The sequence below is a fragment of the Dama dama genome, chromosome 5 (genome assembly GCF_033118175.1).
Source record: "Dama dama isolate Ldn47 chromosome 5, ASM3311817v1, whole genome shotgun sequence".
Taxonomy (NCBI): domain Eukaryota; kingdom Metazoa; phylum Chordata; class Mammalia; order Artiodactyla; family Cervidae; genus Dama; species Dama dama.
The window spans coordinates 85,305,694-85,325,412 of record NC_083685.1 but is presented as its reverse complement, the minus strand read 5'-3'; the positions used below and the strand labels follow the sequence as shown (position 1 = coordinate 85,325,412).

At 44.9% G+C, this 19,719-nt stretch overlaps 1 protein-coding gene across 2 annotated transcripts in view; it reads right to left on the bottom strand.

The window, feature by feature from the left end:
• RFFL (ring finger and FYVE like domain containing E3 ubiquitin protein ligase) overlaps window positions 1-17,729 on the bottom strand; it is a 76,454-nt gene extending 58,725 nt beyond the window's left edge. Inside the window, exon 1 of one of the 2 annotated variants that reach the window (XM_061142796.1) lies at window positions 17,665-17,729. The gene's annotated coding sequence lies outside the window, so the exon portion shown is untranslated. Of the gene's footprint in view, window positions 1-17,062; window positions 17,183-17,664 lie in introns of those variants that run through there. The other variant, XM_061142799.1, reaches the window with a different exon arrangement.
• Window positions 17,730-19,719: the final 1,990 nt, after the last annotated feature.

Below are 19,719 nucleotides of genomic sequence, written 5' to 3'. Positions count from 1 at the left end.
GAGATAGTAAAGGACAGGAAAGCCTGGCGTGCTACAGTCCATGGTGTCCCAAAGAGTCAGACACAACTGAGCAACTGAACAACAAATTTAAAATCCAGTTTAAAGTTTTAAATTGTTTACTGTTTATAAACTACTTGAATCTTTTCCCCTTCTCTTTCCTTTCCACCCACCCCTTTTACTTGCTTCCCCATTTCTGGCATTCTAAGTAATACTGCACATTTCCTCTTTTTAACAAAATTAATCTTATTTATGTCCACATCCTTTTTCTATTTTTTCCCCCACATCCTTTTACCGATTGAGAAGACAGTGAATTGATAAACCAAAATTTCCAAGAATCAGTGGCTTTTCTACTTTGTTGATAATTAGAGACACTGCCAAATTCTAATCCTGGATGTTTAGGAATCTCATAACTCACCCCCCTTTTTTTCCTTTAAATTAGAGTACCTACTCTTCAAAAAAGACAATGAATGTCAACCAAATAGCAATCATCTAATAAACCACAGAAATTAAGCATGAAAAATGAAGAGGACTTTAGGATACTTGAGAATCAACTCTAGGGGTACTTGAGAATCAACAGGGGTGCTTACTGAAAAGTTATCACTTCCCAATCCAGTCTCTCAGACACTCTGAATTAGCAGAAGTGGAAGAAGGCCCCAGAATGGGAATGTTTAAGAAGCCTCTCCCTTTCCTAAGTGACTCTGGGTCAAACAGCCCTTGGGTCATGTTTTGAGAGACAGGTCATGGTTCTGTTCCCTAAGCGCTGTAAAATAAAGCGTGTTTTCTTTGGTAGTACTGTTACCACTCCCTCCCCCAACCCCCCAACCCCACCAAAGACCCCCAAACTGAACAGGAGTCTCACAGAGCAGGTCTTAGACATTAGTCCCCTCCCCCATGAGAACCGTCAGGAATATAACACCTGGACTTCCCTGGTGGTACACTGGATAATAATCTGCCTGCCAATGCAGGTGTTCCATCTCTGGTCCTGGAAGGTTCCACATGCCTCAGAGCAACTACTGAGCCTGCGCATTCTACAGCCCATTCTCTACAAGAGAAGCCACGGCAGGGAGAAGACCGAGAAGACCGTGCAGAGAGAGCAGAGAGCAGGCCCTGCTGGCCACAACTAGAGAAAACCCATGCACAGCAACGGAGACCCCGCACTGCGAAAAATAATTTCTTTAAGAAGACTGTAACAACTGAACTGTATTTATTTTGGACCAGTATTTTCTTCAAGCCTCCAGAGGCAATTATCCTAACTACTCTTAAGGATTTTCGCTGTCACCCACAGCCCTGTTAGACCGAGATGTTTTCACACCTGGGATGCAATACAAGGGGCTTAATGGAATTTTTACAGCTGTGAAAATTCAAGTTCACTTGGCTCAACAGAGTAGTCAAATACAACAAAGGAGAGAACCTCCCCGAAGGCACGTGTTGAAAGGAGAGGCCTTCGATTTCCTGATGAGGCAGTTTTGCCCAGAAATTCAAACCATGGGGTGCTATAGAGCTCATATGTCTTGCAAGTACCCAGATGCCAACTTATCACCACAGCATCGGTCACCACAGGCTTGCTGTAACGTTTGGAAGCACAACCCTGCCGGGATAAGATGGCCTCTCCTGGGAGTCAGAGGCTGTCGCCATGGCGGGAATCTTTCCATCTTGGGGCCAGAAGGGCCAGGCAGTCGGTCCCTTTAATCTTTAACGAGCCACTTTAGTGTCTGGATATAGGGACTGACACTGAACGAGGCTCAACCCGCTTCACAGCACCCTGCTGCAAAAGCCCCCGTGAGATGCAGGAGGGTGTGGATGCGAGCCAAGCCTGTCCCCGGGGGCGCAGCTCCCACAGTCTGTTCTATAATGTAATCTGGGCACTTTACTATCCGCTGTGGCGTAATACTTCAAAGGACAGAAAGGTATCTGATACCAAGGGCGCTGCAACTGCCTACCTTGGGCACAGTGAAATATCGGGAACTGAGAGAGGAGCAAGACCACAGGAAGGAAGACTCCTAAGCTGCCGGGACACAGTCTGACGGCCCGATGACAAGACTGGCAGAAAGGAAGTCTGCGACGTGACCAAACTGCAACCCAGGCCAGCTCTCTTTAGAAACCTGGCAACAGAAATCTTGGAAATCACTGGATGGGTGTAATTTTCTATACAAAGCTATTTCTTAATTTTTTCCCCCATGAGCTGCTAATACAGAAGAAAGGCAGGGAGAAGGGCCCTGTCATCAAACTCCATCACCCAAGCAACCCCAACAGCTTCATAATGAAGTGACTGGTAAGCTCACGTCCTATTCCCCAGGAGCCACCCTCTCAGAACAAAGATCCTGTAATTCAACTTTGAAGATTTCCTTAATTCATAACCCACTTTCTTTTAAAGATATTTTTTGGGAACTTCACTGCTGGTTCAGTGGCTAAGACTCCAGGCTGCCAATGCAGGGGACTGGGTTCGATCCCTGGTCAGGGAACTAGACCCTACATGCCTCAAGGAAGACTGAAGATCCTGCAGACCAGTACTAAGACCCAGTGCAGACAAATAAACATTAAAAAAAAAAAAAGATTATTTTGATGTGGACAATTTTCAAAGTCTCTATTAAATCTGTTACAATATTGCTTGTTTTTATGGTTTGGTTCCTTGGCCCGGAGGCAAGTGGGCTCCTAACTCCCTGAACAGGGATCAACCCCCACTCCCTGCACTGGAAGGCAAAGTCTCAACCAGTGGACCTCCAGGAAAGTCCCCATAATTCTTATTTACTCTATAGCTCTGGATCCGTCTCTTCCCCAAATACACATCCACACATTCTCTCTCTTTCCCCTCCCCATCCTCTTCTCATTCTGTCTCTCCTTGCTCATGCTCTGCCTCCAGTAGGTCAAACTTCCTAAATTTTTCACCCGAGTTTCAACTAAAAATGCCACCAGATAAAAGTTACCTTCCTTCAGCTTCCTAAGTCTAGAGGACATTTGTTGGTTCATCTTGATGGGTAATTGCTAAGCCATGCAGATAAGATTACCTGTTCACCTAAAGTTACTCTTCATACCGGCTTCTGTAGGCTATGGAAATAAAAAGGATAAGACTGCACAGCCCGAATGTCCCATCAAGGTAATCAAAGTAATGGAAGAGGCAGAGAAGACAGAAGGAGAGATTTCAAAATAAAAACCGAGCTGTGCATTTCAGCAGCACTTAAGAAAACACTCTATCTGACTAAGCAGCCAAAGAGTAGACAAATACCCAGAGGACTATACACTCTAATGATTACTGCACTCACAGTTCTTGCTTCCCTCAAGGCTCTGCAAGAGATCACATGATAAAGTCAGACCTGCATTATTTACAACAGACTGGAGAGACAGAGCCCAACACCTAGAATTCTAAGGATTTACTTGCAAATAAAGCCACACACTTATTTCAATTCAAACTCAAGTAACAAGGAGTAAAAGACATTATTTGGGTCTTTCAAAGTTATCACTCTCATCTTGTTTACAAAAGAACAAAAGGAGTTAGAGAAAGGAACCCAAAGTTTTGTGGTGGCTCAGACGGTAAAGCGTCTGTCTGCAATGAGGAAAACCGGGGTTCAATCCCAGGATTGGGAAGATCCCCTGGAGAAGGAAATGGCAAATCACTCCTGTACTCTTGCCTGGAAAATCCCATGGACGGAGCAGGCTGGCAGGCTATAGTCCATGGGGTCGCAAATAGTCAGACACGACTGAGCAACTTCACTTAAACATTTAAAAAAGAATCACAGGTGAAAATGCCCACAGTATACGATCCATGGCGGGGGTGGGGGGGAATCAGGACAGGCAGCAGGTGGAGAACACACACACATACGCACACAGAATACATACACACATATATATAGAGAGACACAAAACATAGTTCAAGAGTCTCTTGCTGCTGCTAAGTCGCTTCAGTCATGTCTGACTCTGTGCGACCCCATAGATGGCAGCCCACCAGGCTCCCCCATCCCTGGAATTCTCCAGGCAAGAACACTGGAGTGGGTTGCCATTTCCTTCTCCACAGCTTTGACTAGACAGCATGAAAGTGAAAAGTGAAAATGAAGTCACTCAGTCAAGTCCGACTCTTAGCGACCCCATGGACTGCAGCCTATCAGGCCCCTCCATCCATGGGATTTTCCAGGCAAGAGCCTGGAGTGGGGTGCCATTGCCTTCTCCAAGTTCAAAAGTCAGGAGCCACTCAATAGCAGTTACTTTTGCTAGGGGTGAAGGTTTACTTTTTGTTTTCTACATATACTTTTGTGCTATTTTAGTACTCAAATGAGCAGTGTAAGCTAATTAACATTCAGAAATGAAGTAAATAAAATACCTAAGATCACTGGACAAAGAAAATGAAATTTGAAGGATAAACTGAACAAGTTCAGAACAATTTGAACAAGTTCTTAGGGCCATTCTTGGCCAAATTTTCAGCATATTTAAGGCTGCATTCACTGAGGCAAACCTGTAAAGAATTAGCCAGAATTCAGTGTTAGGACAGCAACTGGTTCGTTTGTTTGTCATTCTGAACCAGATGTAGAGATGTGCCAGGTCCTGCCAGGTAAGGGGGAAATTGAGTCTCATGCTCATGGTCCATGCCTCCCCCAAGGTTAGTCTTGGTTAGTCTTCCCTCTCTTGAGGACACCAAAGTGAAAGTGAAAGTCACTCAGTCCTGTCCGACTCTTTGTGACCCCATGGATTTTATAGTCCGTGGAATTCTCCAGACCAGAATACTGGAGTGTAGCCTTTCCCTTCTGCAGGAATCTTCCCAACCCAGGGACTGCACCCAGGTCTCCCGCACTGCAGGCGGATTCTTTACCAGCCGAGCCACAAGGGAATCCCAAGAATACTGCAATAGGTAGCCTGTCCCTTCTCCAGCGGATCTTCCCGACCCAGGAATCGAACTGGGATCTCCTGCACTGCAGGCGGATTCTTGACCAGGGCAGAGGATTAAAAAGCAGGTCAACATAAAAAATAATAATAATAATTAAAAAAAAAAAGCAGGTCAACAGACCACTGACCACTGTCCCGAGACACAGCCACATGGAGGACTAACCACAACTCAAAAATCTCTGCTCTCTGTCAATCAAATCAGTTTTACAAGTAAACTGATGAATTTTAAAACCAGATAAGCTACTTGTTTTAAAAAGTTAAAAAATGAGAATAATACCAAATGCTGGCGAGGATGCAGAGAAACTGGATCTCATACTCTGCTGGTGGGACAGACTGTAAAATGGTACAGTGCTGGGCAAAATAGTTTGGTAGTTTCTTTAAGAGACTAAAGATATACTTACTCTGAGACTCAGCAATTACATTCCTGGGCACTTAACCCAGAGAAATTAAAACCTGTACCCACACAAATACCTGTATACAAATGTTCATAATGGCTTTGTCTGTAACAGCCCCAAACTGGAAACAACTGAAATGCCCTACAATAGGCAAGTGGCTAAAAAACTGTGCCACACCCAAGGCGTAGAACACACTTATGGCTACAAAGAGAAAAAGGGGTGAGGGAGAGTAAATTAGGAGTTTGGGATCAGCAGATACAAACTACAACATGTAAAATAGATAAAACAAGGTCCTACTGTACAGTACAGGAAACTATATTCAGTATCTTGTGATGAACCATAATGGAAAAGAATATGAAAAGGAATATTTATTTATATATATCACTTTGCTATACACCAGAAATGAAAACAACATTGTAAGCCAACTATACTTCAATTTAAATAAAATAGTGATCCATCCATCCATACTACTTACGCTATTTAGCAACAAAAAGCATTATTAAATACAACTAAATACAACATGACTAAATACAACTTGGATGGAGGGCGTCACGCTAAGTGAAAAATGCCAATCTCAGAAGGCCACATGTTGTTATGATTCCATTCCCATAACATTTCAAAAAGGATAAAATTATAGAGACAGAGCACAGATTACTGCCAAAGCTTAGAGATGTTTGGGGGAAAGGGACGTATGTGACCATAAAGGTGCAATTACAATTACTTGTCCAAATATCCAACCACCATGGGGAAATGAGAGAGGCGAATAGTTTGTAAGGCAAGCACATTTCATATTATTCTGCTATCCTTTCGACTCCAGAAATAAAAAAGAAAAAAGGACTCTTTAAGTGTGGGTTGGTTGCTGGCTCAACCATTTGAAGTGTATCTCAGGTATTACCTGTGCCCCATCCCTCCCGGGGTTTTCTCAGAGCTTCCCTGGGGCCAGAAGCAAAGAGCCAGGAGGCAGCAGAGGTAACCCAGGCAGAGTGAACTCTCACCGCAATTTCAGCTCAGCATGTGGCCCAAAGTGCCCTGCTTGAACTCAAAAGCATCTGAAAACTATGGCGATTAGACAAATAAACTGTGAAAGATGTGGTTACCGGGGTCGGGTAGTAAAAATAGCTTTTGCTACAAAAGTCTCAGTAGTCATCTCTAAAACATGAGGGCGAGGTTGGTGGGAAAAATGTCAGTGATGCTTCCTCTGTGATTCTCTCAGCCAGATATCACATGTACAGAAGCGGGACACACGCCTCAAAGGACACAAGCCTCAAGCTCAAAATTTTACTTTCTGTGCTCATCTGGGCTTCTTTCCTGAAGGTGACCTACCACCATTACTCCACCATCACTTACAACACGAGGACCCCTGGGGTAAAATATGACATAAGAAGTACCATAAGGTTATAACGACCCAAGTCCTCTGTAGGTGGGCACACAGCCCAACAACATGCTATTCTACTGAACAGTCACTAACTAGGAAAGAAAAGGCCCAGGGAATCAATAGTCTCATCATAACCCCCCTACCCATCCCCACCCCCATGAGAAAGACGGAGTTTGTTCTAGAGATGTTTAAAGGAAAAAAAAAACTTGACTTAACTTAGATACACGTAAGACACACGTAATACCATTCTCCCATTTCTAGGTCTCCCAACTAGTCAGGAACAACCATAGACATTCTGGAATGTTGTTCAGAATGTTGTTTCTGGTTGTTCAGAAACACAAATTGTTTCCCAAAGTGTTAAACAATGCTTGTCCAAAGGCCCCAGTAGAGCTAGTAGTTTAGACAGCTGTGCTAGGAACCACAGAAGCTGCATTTTGTAACTAGTACTGCTTCTGAACAATTGAAACTTTCTCCAGAGCAAAGTCCAAACACAGGGCGCAGTGTTCCTTGCAAACATCTAAACAGTTCCATTATTGTTTAACCTCCAAAATAACAGCCCTAATAATCTATCAAGTTTGACATTTCATCCAACCAAGCAATTAAACCAGGACGCAACGCATGGATGGAGAAGTTTTTTTCCCCCCTGCTCCAAATCAACACTCATTTTTACATTATGGCCACAAAAACTAATAATGCATGCTCCTATTTATAAAAGGGTTCTAAAAACCAAGCACTCTGAAGTGCCTCAAAGAAACGGCACACCCTTAAACATTATTTTCTGTCTCCCACCTTTAAGCATTTTTATTAACTCTAAGTCAAGTCACAGGCCAGAAAAGTTGGAAACACCTTTCCAATATTTAGACAAAAGAGGTAAATATCCTTCCTGATATAGGTACCAGACGCAAGGTCTATCAATAGATTCTTAAATACATTAACATTAAGAGTCCTGGGACTTCCCAGGCTTAAGAATCCGCCTACCACTGCCGGGGATTTGCGTTCAGTCCCTGCAGGGAACTAAGATCCCACATGTCTTGGGGCAACTAAGCCTGTGTGCCACAACCACTGAAGCCTGCTCGTCTAAAGCCTGTGCTTTGCAACAATAGAGGCCTGCACACCAAAACGAGAGAGTAGCCTCAGCTCACCTCAACTAGAGAAAGCCTTCGCACAGCAACAAAGATTCACTGCAGTCAGGAAAAAAAGAAAGGTGTGTCCTCACCTTTTCTGATCTAGCAGGCACCAAGTGGTAGAACTCTCTCCAGGTAAGGGAGTTCTTAGTTGGTTGCTTGAATTACACGTAACCTATCATGTTCCTGAATATTCATTGGAAAGATTGATGCTGAAGCTCCAATACTTTGGCCACCTGATGGGAAGAGCCGACTCAATGGAAAAAACCCAGATGCTGGGAAAGACAGAAGGCAAAAGGAGAAGGGGGCGACAGAGGATGAGATGGTTAGACAGTATCACCGACTCACTGGATATCAATCTGAGCAAACTCCGAGGGATAGTGAAGGACAGGGAGGCCTGGTGTGCCACAGACCATGGGGTCTCAAAGAGTCAGACAGGACTTAGCAACTGAACAACAACAACATCAAGTTCCTAAGATGTTCTCAGAACTACCTAGAACAACGCTACTCAAAGTGTGCAGTCACACATCGTCCATGGAGATCTGTAGTAAGGTAAACACAAAAAATTCATAGTAGGTATACACTGCTGTATGACTTTCTGGTAATTCATTTTTCTTGAACTTTATAAAAATATTAGTTGGCAATAGACTGGATAAGCACTTCACAAAGCTGGTCCTTCACCAGTTTCAGAAGTACTATGTTTTCACTTACAGAAATGCCAATTGTGTCATTTATTGTTCTGAAGGAATCAGAGCATCCCTGCCCTATCCTACAGCTTCTGGTTTAAGGGCAATGAGAGAAATCAGTGTGCTTTCCAGGTGGTGCAGTGGTAAAGAATCTGCCTGCCAAGCAGGAGACTCGGATTCAATCCCTGGGCTGGGAAGATCCCCTGGAGAAGAAAAGGGCAACCCACTCCAGTATTCTTGCCTGGGAAATCCCATGGACGGAGGAGCCAGGCGGGCTACAGTCCATGGGGCTGCAAAGAGTCAGACAGACACAACTGGGCAAGCACACACACGTGAGGAGAAACCAATAAGGAGGTAAACCCTGGAGCAACATCATGGAAACAGTATCCACTTAGACTCAACAGACCTCATTGCTGGTCTGCAAGATCCAACTAACTTGGAGAGTCTAGGTGAACTGGAGATTTTTTTACTTCCCTATGCCTTGAATTCCTCCTCTGCAGAATTTTTAAAGGCAGCCCCCCAATATCAGCATTTCTCAACACTGTTCATTTTTTTTAATGTGTGGTTCCTTCTGACAGCAATATTTGTTTCAAGTGTGGTCTGCAGATAAACTACATCAGAATCCCCAGCTTCATCCTGAAATTCCCAGATTCTATAGCTGTGGGCTAGCAACCAGGAAACAGCAGTTTTTATAAGTACCCAGGAGACTCTGACACTTACGAAAACTCTGGTCTACTGCAATAATAATCTAATGCCACTAAGAATTAAAAAAAAAAAAAAAAGGTGACGATTTGGGTGTAATCCCTGATAAATTACTTTAGGTAAAGTATTTTTTAAATCAGTATATTAAAACTTACAGAAAGCGGACTTCCCTGGTGGCTCAGGAGTGAAGAATCACCTGCCAATGCAGAAGACACAGGTTCCATCCCTGATCCAGGAGAATCCCACATGCCAAGGAGCAACTAAGCCTGTGCGCCACAATTATCAAGCCTGCGCTCTAGAGCCCAGGAACCGCAACTATTGAGGCTGTGTGCCACAACAACCGAAGTCTTTGCGCCCTAGGGCCTGTGCTCTGCAACAGGAGAGGCCACTGCAATGAGGAGCCCATGCAACCCAGCTCGACAGTGGCCCCCACTCGCAGCAACTAGGGACAAGCCCGTTCAGTAATGAAGACCCAGCACAGCCAAAATTTAAAAAACAAAAAACTTACATAAAGCATATTTTAACATGCTTTTATAATATCAGTAATACGTAACAACAAATTTCAACTTTTCCCCATTGGGGGAAGAAAAAAAGCTGTTTGGTTGGGAAGAGCAAATGTATATTAAAATACATATAAACATTTACAAGCTATGGCATCAAGATCTGCTTTCTTGACATGATACTCAGAACTCTCAAATTTTGTACCAGTCCCCTTCCAAACAAAACTAGTGACTTACTTTTATGTCTGTGCTGTTTCTGAAAATCTGAGAAGAAAGATTTCAGGTGGCTATTTCTGACTGTTTCCACAAATAACAGTGCAGGTGTGGATAGTTGGTATCTCAAAAACCAAATTAGATGTAAATGTCAATGTGTTTTCATTTTTAATATTAGTTTTAATATTAGTATTGGTAGTACAGGAGACACGGTGATGTGCTGTACAGAAAAGTTTATTCAGATAAATAAAATTTAGGAATCTGGTGACGAGCATCTGGGGGTGAAGCTGCAGAAGTGTCTAATACCTCACTAATTGGCTGGTTCACGTCACTATTCCTCAAGCTGCCAGTCTGCAACTCTGTCACCAGTCCAGACAGTTGGGAAACACTGAACTAGATCAATGGGCGTGGAAGTGATGACTCAGGGTCACCTGGAGTGCTGGGTCCAACCATAAGGTGAGGGAAGTAGGGAGGGTGGCCGTGGCCTTGTCAAACCCTCTGGGAGCACTGGGGTAGCCCCTCCCCACCCGCTCTGCAGCCAACACTGGCCAAGGTAAACTTCAGCTGTGACACACGATGACTACGCAGGTTTTTCCATCAGGATAGGACAAAATGACCAAGAATGGCACCTAAATCTAATCACACTCAAGAGGTAGAGAGGCAGACAGAAGTGAGAGAAGGCCCAAGAATTCTCCCAGTCCCTCAGTTATTCCTTCCCACCCCACACTCCCAGCACAAAATTTTAACCCCTAACTGTTCCTCTTCACCTCCATAAAATCCAAACTGCCCAAACCACGGCTGCTGGTCTGCAAAAATCAATCCCAAAGCAATTCCGCCCTCTTCCTGAGAGCCATTCTTGACAAGGATTCCTCAAACTGGCTGAACAAAGCTGCCCCCACTCCCTCCAAAGCTCTGAAAAACGCTCCACCCTCTTTCCCCAAATCAGAACATTCCTTTCATCCAGCATTTTCAAATAAAGGCTCACCCTCTAGTGGATCTTGTTCCATGCCTTGAAGATAATAATTCAGCATGATCAGGAGGGGGTGTAATTCACTGGCTACGGAACCACTGACTCAAGACCCAGGAAAAGGTTGGAAGACAACATAAGATGAGGTCTGGTTATTTCTCAAGCAGATTTCTTAATCAGGAAGAAAGTTTGTTTGATTTTTTATTTTTTTTTAAGGGAGGGGGAGGTGGAATTCACAGAAATTGCTGGAGGAACAAGAAGCTTTCTTATTGCATAAAATATACTGATTCATATGCCTTATCAGGACTAAGACTGGAAAGATTTTTCAAAGTAAATGAATAGGGGAAAACAAGAAAAAGCCAGGACGGGAGAGGAGGCTGCTCCATTTCCTTAAGAAAAGCTTTTCTTGCAAGTCTTTTAACATAATCCAGCAGTTGCAAACAAACAATGGTGCTGATTACAAACTAATTATGTTTAACCACTGGGGGTGGGGGTGGGGGTAGCAGAGCCTCCTGTAGGCCTAACTTCCTGTAAATTTCAGGATGACTAGGCAGTATTTCATCAAAGTGAATCAAGACAGTTAAAATGTTTCAGCAAATCAATCTGGCTTCAAGTAGTTCAAATGGGGTGGGCTTCCCCTACCCTGAGAACTGGCCTGGTGGAAACAAACAGTTGTCCCTAGGAGACCTGACCACTGCATGCATGCTCAGTTGCTCAGCCCTGTTTGCGACCAGTCTCTTTGCGACCCTATGGACTGTAGCCCGCCAGGCTCCTCTGTCCATGACCATTCACTCCACAACCCAGAGATAATGAAACCGTGTTCTTACAAGCCGTTCGAGAAAAACCATGTGAAGGTCAAACTAGGAGATGTAGGCTTAATCTGTAGCACTAGAGAAGAGGCAGCTTTTAAAAGTCAAGTAACACCAGCTCAAAAAAATTCTGTAAAGTTCAAATTCAGCACATGTGTGCTGAAAGAGGCTGACAGAGCCAAAAGGTTTTGCTTATCTTTTTACAGGAGAGGACAATGGAGAAATTACCAGACCAACGTCACTTTCCCTCCCGAAAAAAAAAAAAGTTAGCAGGCTTAACCGAGGTAAAAACCTCCATAGGTCATAACTCCATGAAATCAGCAGCCTAGTGAGAATCTCTCCAAGAACGCTGTAGGAAATTAAGTGCGGATTAGAGTAATTAAATGTAAAGTCTCCTTGAGAGCGACTTCTGCTCCTGAAGACTAGAGCCATCTCTGTGAAACGCATCACAGAAAAAAATTGTGAAGAGGATTTGCCAGGCATCACAGCCTTTTCACTTTCACATCAGGTCTGCACATGCTATGATCTAAAAAGAACAGTGGTGATTTGAGGAGAGAATTAAGTAATACAGCTTATCAGAGAAAACCACTCCATTTTCTAGCCTTCGCAAAAGTTCATGTGCTCATGTAATATACTGTAACTGTAATATACTTAGGGGTTTCCAAAAATTACACACATTTCCTCAAAAGAGATATAGGAAAAAATAGAATCACGGGGTAAAGGCCAAACATTGTCTCTTCTGAATGCTTGAATAGCCAATTATGGGTCTTAACACATTAATTCTAAGAGAGAAAAAGAGACTATTACAGGAATGTTGAGTAAGACATCTTCAAAACTGTACCCTCGGGCCTAAGTCCGTTGGACTCACAGTAAAATCACCCCCTCAAAAAAGCAGTTTTATGCAAAATCTTGTATTTTAATTTCCCAGCTGCCAAGACAAATATATAAGGAGCAGAAATTAAACTAATTATGTCAGCAGCACAGTGAACAAAACTTTAATTGTATTATACACAAGTTAGACATTGCCGAAAAACACAAAGGCCCTTAAGGGCAGAAACTTCTTTAGAATATAAATGACTCCCAATCAATATGACAAAAATCAGTCTGTCTGGGCAATAAACAGATTCACACAGGGAAAAATCCAGCCAACATCCTAATTCAATATAAAAAAAATGAATGTCGAGTATAAGAAACAGATCTCCAAAATGGCTTAAAATTACTCAGTCATTTACATATGTTACGTCATTAATAGGTCCTTTAAGCCAGTTTTGTACTAATCAGCTTTTTTAACCTCGTGCCCACAAAAGATCCTATTCATTTAGCTGGGCGGACAGGTGTTAGCAACCAGCAACCTTTTTTAGCCTCAGAGTTCCAGCGGCCCGATCTGTGATTACTGTGGCCATGATTGGCAAGTCGAAAGGAAAGGCAGTTTAAAAAGAGGGAAAGGGAGGAGAGAGGGAAAGAAGAAAAAAAACAAAAAGGGAGGGGTGGAGGAAGATGAGAAAAGAAAGGGCTGTCAGGTGCTATTTAATGAGCACGCTCCCCCCAACCCAAGCCTGGGAGCCTGAGTTGAGCTCCCAGGCTACGGCCCAGACACTGGAGGCAGAATTTGGATAATGTCATGAATTTATTCCCGCAGACAGTCATTCTGGATATATGCCTACACTCCACTCGTTCTAAGAAAAAAAAATTTTTTTCAAGTATCTGTGACTCATTCCTCTTTACCATATTCTCTCGTTCTTGAGTCCTCACTCTTTCATACGTTTTCTAAAAGAGCTGACCGAGTAGATATTCCTGGAAGGAGACAGGGGGAAGGCCAGATTTAGAAAGATATCTGAAGCCTACGGAATAAAAATCCTCTGAGAAAGTGGGAGAAGAGAACGTTCATTGAGCTCCATACAATGTACAAAGAAGAGATTTGCTCGCTTTTCATCCACTCATCAATGCCACCAGGTATTATTTTCATCTGGCAGATGAAGAAAAGGAAGCCCACAGAGGTTAAGTGACGTGTCTAAAGTAGCCCCGGGTTTGATCCCTGGGTTGGGAAGATCCCCTGGAGAAGGAAATAGCAACCCACTCTAGTATTCCTGCCTGGCAAATCCCATGGACAGAGGAGCCTGGCGGGCTGCAGTCCATGGGGTCACAAAGAGTCAGGCATGATTTAGGGACTAAACACCAACAAAAGCAGCCCAGCCAGGAGGTGGAGGAACTGGGACTCAAAGCCAGGTTTGTCTCTTTTCTAAACTGTTACATTTTCCCCAAATTGAATTCCCAAATTAAGTGCCCCATTCTGCTTTAACTCAGAGGGCTCTGGATTTCACCTTTTCTTCCTTCATGAACTCGGCAAAGGACCTGTGACTAAATTTTATTGCCTATTAAGCATCCATCATATCCAATAAGTGCTTCAGTTAATGTAGAAATGAAACATCTGGCAAACTGGCTTTATTTTAAAATCTTACATACAGAGGATGACCAGGCAGCTCTCCTATGCAACACTGATCAGAACTAGATTTGACTACCCGTTCAGTCCTCCAGTGGTTTCCACATTATCATTCATTTGTCCACTCAGGAAATACAGGAAGCTACTCTCACCAACCCTCACTCATGACTCCTGACAGATAATAAGGCAGACAGGGCCCCTCTGGAAAGTAATTTACATAAAAGTTATAAAAGCTCTTTGTTATCTGTCATGACTCGGAAATGGACTATTCTAGAAAATCAAACATCCTGAATAACATAATGACGCTTTTAAAGGGACTACCAATTTATAAAGAATTTCAAAGCAATGCAACACTGATTCCTAAGCCCAGTTGCAGATCAGAATCACTCGGGGAGCATTTTGTAAGTAGCTGCCCAGAGTGGCTTTTAAAATACTTATCCACGCAAAACAAAAACAAAAAAACACTTCAGGAGGTGGAGCTGGGAAATCTGTATTTTTAAAGAACCCCTCAGTGACAAAATTGCTATGTAGCGAATCTTTTAAGGAGTGGCTGGCTTTGGGAACTCCTTGTAATAAAACTCACTTTTGAGTTACAAAAGGCTAAAGCTACACTGAATATGTGACCTTCTTTTGATGATTGGGGAGATCTTGGGTTTTCCTGTGCCTCTGGATCATCATTCACTAGTCACTGTACTGGTAAAACCAGAAAAGAAAAGGTTAAGAATAATCAATCGTACTGGTAAAAAGCTGGAAAAACCAGCTTTTGTTTTCCTATTAGATTTTTAAAGAGCTGATTTTCCCCAGAGGAAACTCAAGATTTTTATGCTTGCCTTGAAAAAGGAAAATGTTTAAAAAGAGGTAGATTCTCTTAACCAACTGCTCCAATTCTGAACGTTAGTGGGCCCTAATGCATCAAACATGTGGAACCTGAACTAGAGAAAACTAGAGAAAGCAGAGAAACTTCATGACAGTCTTAACAAAGATAAAGGAGGATAATGGGTTTAAGCTAAGAATGGCATCATGAGGATTAGATAAAACCACTGTCCTAACCACAGCAGATAAATCCTGGAAACTGGGAGAGCTGAAGTCTTTCAACACGTAAGGCCAATGATTCCAACCCATCTAGGACGGCTTTCATGTAGGATACAACAGGATACTCTATTAAGAGTCCAACAGGTTTTAGGGTTTTAAAACTCCAAGTAATATAAACTCACAAAACAAGAAAGGGACCTCACCACCTCCCTATTGAAGGAATGGGAATTTGTGATTGCATAGAAAAAGACTGTCCTTCAGATTGCCAGAATCTTTCTTACAGAAACACAAGTCACACCTACCAAATCAGTAACCAAACAAAAATAATAACTGGTAACCATTACCAAACAATAATAAGGAAGCTCACACCTTGCAGCTTCAGCAACAGCAATTTAAACTATGCATTCTCATTAAACTCTAAATTATAACTCAGTTCAGTATTGCAGAGGTTATGAGATTTTAAGGTGCAGAGGTTAAATCTTTCCTCTCAAAACATAAACCCTATAGCCAGCACAAGTTTCATACAAAAGTCTCTAATCTTTTAAAACAACAGCTGTCTTTATTACAGGTTCTAAGAATAAAAAATCGAGGTGGAATTAGTTTCCTTAACACTCCATAGGTTTACGAGGGTGTTTTCAGAAAGTTCTAGGCACAACACATTTTGTGTACTAAACATCACAATGGAGAGGTAATTAGGGAAGAAACTGTACCCTTTCTTTGTTATTGCTGTTTTTTGTCTTTTTAAATGTTGGTCACAGAAAATGCTTTTTCCACTGCTATCTTAAGACAGTGCTAAGCAGAGTGGTATCAACTGGCTTGATCGTGAGAAAGTTTTGAAAACATTAATTTCTAACCTTTTTGTGAACAGCTCTCTTTTTGTGCATGTTATCTTAGCAACGGGTTAAATTAAGTCAATTTCAAAGATTTACAATCCCTGACCCCAAGGTAATCAGCCGGGATAACAGCTGTCTTCCTGATCAATATGGAAGTTTCTAGTGGGCTGATTTTCCTAAACAGACATAAAAATGTGTGTGTGTGTCTGTGTCCAAGATTAATGGAAACCTTCTTCATGCACAATCAAGTTATTTCAGTTAGGCCTGCCACATCAAACTATAATTGTCATACCCAATTTTCAAACTTAAGAAAATAACACCTCTAAATAAACTGTAATTTATGACTTGTACTCTGAAGTCCAGAATTATTAGGAAATACGCTACAGAGTCTCAGAAATGCTTGCCATCATCTATTTCCTTGAATGTGAGGCAAAACACAATCAAGAAAAAAGGATAAAGAAGTCGTCAAACCTGAAATCCCCTGAACTAGCTCCCAACCCTAGAATTCCATACACAAACTCAGCCAGCACCGTGTCCCCTGCCTGCTTCCATCCCTAGAAAATGTTCCCGTAAGTGGACAACCTTGGCCACACTATCTTGAACTGTCACTGGGAAAACAACTGCTCCCCACACAGTTGTAGCCAACGGGGGGTGACAGGGAGTATCTGCCCTCCAAACCATCTGTAAAACTGGATGGGCAAGAAACTTACTTTCTTAGAAGGCCACATAACACCTGGGGATGTTTATTCCTTATGTTCTGGTGGCCTTTAGCCAGGGAGCAAAGTGACAATTGTGGGTGAAGCCCTCAGTCGGAGCTAACAGTAATTCTTCCCTGGGGTGGACGGGGAGGAGCATGGTACACTCTTCCTTGATTACACAAGCAGTTTTTCCTCTAGAACAAATGACAGGCCAACAGAAAGGAAAAAGTATACTGTTGTTTCTATCTTCAGCCAGCCCGACATCAAGCTCTGAGCAGACAGAAGCCTGCGAGGCTGTGCCTCCCCAGGTCCAGCACTCTTCCCCATGTCTAGTCAAAATGTCTCGTGGGCAGCCCGGCTGCAGAGGCCCCACCGCTCCTCTCCGTCTTGGCCACTGGCGGCCCCATACAGGTTACCTCAGGGGAACAGAAGACAACTCCCACCAGGGGCCCCTAGGTGGGGAGGGGGGCACGTGGTTGGGAGAAGCATATCCCCAAACTTCTCCATCGAGCCTCCGAACTCCTTCTTCCGAGCAGCCCGCGGGGCTCCTGCCCTGGAAAGTAGGGTCAGGCTAGTTGCTGAACGCAGGCCGCCGCGCGCACCTGCCTCAGTTTCCTCTATTTCAAAAGCCGCATCTTTCCCCCCCCCCCCACCCCCACAAGCCAACTGAACCTGCCGATCGGGAAGGGCGTTTGGAGATATATGATAACACACGGCTCCCGTTAGTGCTCCCACAGGTGAAGTGCTTCCGTGAGGGGCACTCTTTAATGGGACAGGTGCGGGCTATCGTGAATGCGCAGACTTTTCAGCGACGGAGGGCTTCCCCCCACCCCCTGTGGGCAGCGAGCGTCTCAGGCCGCGCCCCGCACAGAGGAGGCGCCCCCCGCCCCCCACCCAGGACCACAGCCTGGCGAGACCCTGAGGCCGAGCCGCGCTCTCCCACTCCGGTCTCCCCCAGAAGCCCAGCCCCAGGCCGGGCGCCCCGCGGACCCCAGCGCGGGCGCCGCTGCCTCCTCACCTGTCGCGGCCGCCTGCCCGGCCCCGCACCTGGGAGGGGAAGGGGAGGGGAGGGGAGGGGAGGGGCCGGATCCGGGCCGCGGGCGCCTCAGGCAGGGGCGCTGCGGGCTGCGCCGCGGCGGCGTCTCTGGGGCTGAGGGGCGCCGGGGGGCGGTCGCCACATCCTCGCGGGCGGCCCCAGGAAGTTGACCCCCCCGCCCCCCCTCAGCCATCCCCAGCCGCCGGGGCCGGTCCCTCCCGCCCCTCGCGCAGGCCCCGCCCCTCGCGCAGGCCCCGCCCCGGCGCGGCCCCGCCCCCCCCCGGGAGCGCGCCGCCGCCGCTCCTGCCGCGCCCGAGCCACCATAGAGAGGCGGGAGGCGCGCGGCGGACCGGAGGGCGGCTTCCGCGCGCGCGCGCCCCCTGGCGGAGCCCCGGCCCGCGGGCGGCCGACCCCCGCCCACGAGCCTGAGCCCGGGTGTGTGGCGGCGGTACTCCGCTGTCCCGGCATCTGCTGCTTCCTAGTCGACCGGGGTCACCGCACTCTGCGCGGGGAGCCGAAGGGTCCAAACCGTGGTCCAGCTTGGTGACCCTAAGCAAGGCTGTAACATCTCAGAACTCGTTTCGAAAGAAAATTTTGAAAATTGCCTCACTTCCATATCCCATTGTTCGTCACCACAACGGCTATCAGCAGGTGATGGCTCCCCCAAATTACAATGAAAGAAACCCAGGCCCATCGGGCTTCACTATCTAATTCAAGGTCGCATGGTTAGGAGGTATTAGAAGCCAGATCTGAAGGACATCAAAACCCATGTTTGTCCCATGCACTTTATGGCACCTCCCTCTCAAGCATTTCCCAGTCTAAGGCCGCAGTGTTAGCTAATTTCACCTTGAGAAAGTGAGGAAACTGCTCAGAGGGAGGCCCTGGTAGAATGAAGATGACTCTGTAGGGAGGAGCCCACCCCAGCCATTTTCATCAGCTGTGTAGCTTTCAGCAGGTACTTAACATTTCTGAACTCTTCTTGCCTCATCCCTGAAGAAATTGGTACCCTTGGTGTCAGGCAGGTTGGTATGAGGATTAAATAAGCCAATACATATATTCAGAAGTGCTCAGCAAACTATAAGGGGGCTTCCCTGGTGGCTCGGTGGTAAAGATTTATGCCTGCCAATGCAGGTTGGCGAGTTCCCTTCTTGGGTCTGTAAGATCCCCTGGAGAAGGAAATGGCAGCCCACTCCAGTATTCTTGCCTGGAGAATCCCTGGGCAGAGGAGCCTTGTGGGCTACAGTCCATAGGGTCACAAAGGACAACCGAGCAGTTGAGCATGCACACAGTAAACTATTAATACAAAGCACTAGAGTTGCATGGGGAATAGTTAGCCAGGGTGAACTAATTTTCTTATGCCTTAGGTTCCTATGGAGACCTCTCAGAGTTGTCCTGAACAATTTGTATTTTAACATAAGGAATATCACAAGGAAAAGTGAAGTAAAAATAAATTCATTTATACAGGCAGACTCTGTCACTTTACAAGTATTATTTCCAGTCTTCACAACCCAGCAAACTGAGTAGTATTATTCCCATTATTTTTTTTAATATTTATTTATTTGGCTATGACGGGTCTTAGTTGTGGCATGTAAGTTCTTAATTGCACATCTTGTGGGATCTAGTCCCTTGACCAAGCATTGAACCCCAATTCCCTGCGTTGGGAGTGAGGAGTCTTAGTCACTGGACCACCAGGGAAGTCCATATTCCCATGGAGGAAGATCTGCCTATTAAGGAATTTACCCAAACCACACAGTTAGGAAAAGGCCAAACTGAAATCTGAAACCAGGTCTTCCCACCACCAGGAACACATGGAAAGACTGGCCTGCTAGCGGCCTCCAGCACCTGAATTAACTGTGCCCATCCCTTTCCTCTCTGGCTATTTCGGTAACTTTCCTTGACGCACTGCCTTGTTCCCTCTGCTTCTCCCCAGGGGTTTATCTTCCCCCACCAAAGGTATTTATTGTCTCCTCTTTTCCCTGCTCTGACTCCTTTTCTCTTTAGATGCCATCCTCTCTTATTTCTGAAAGGGCTTTGTGA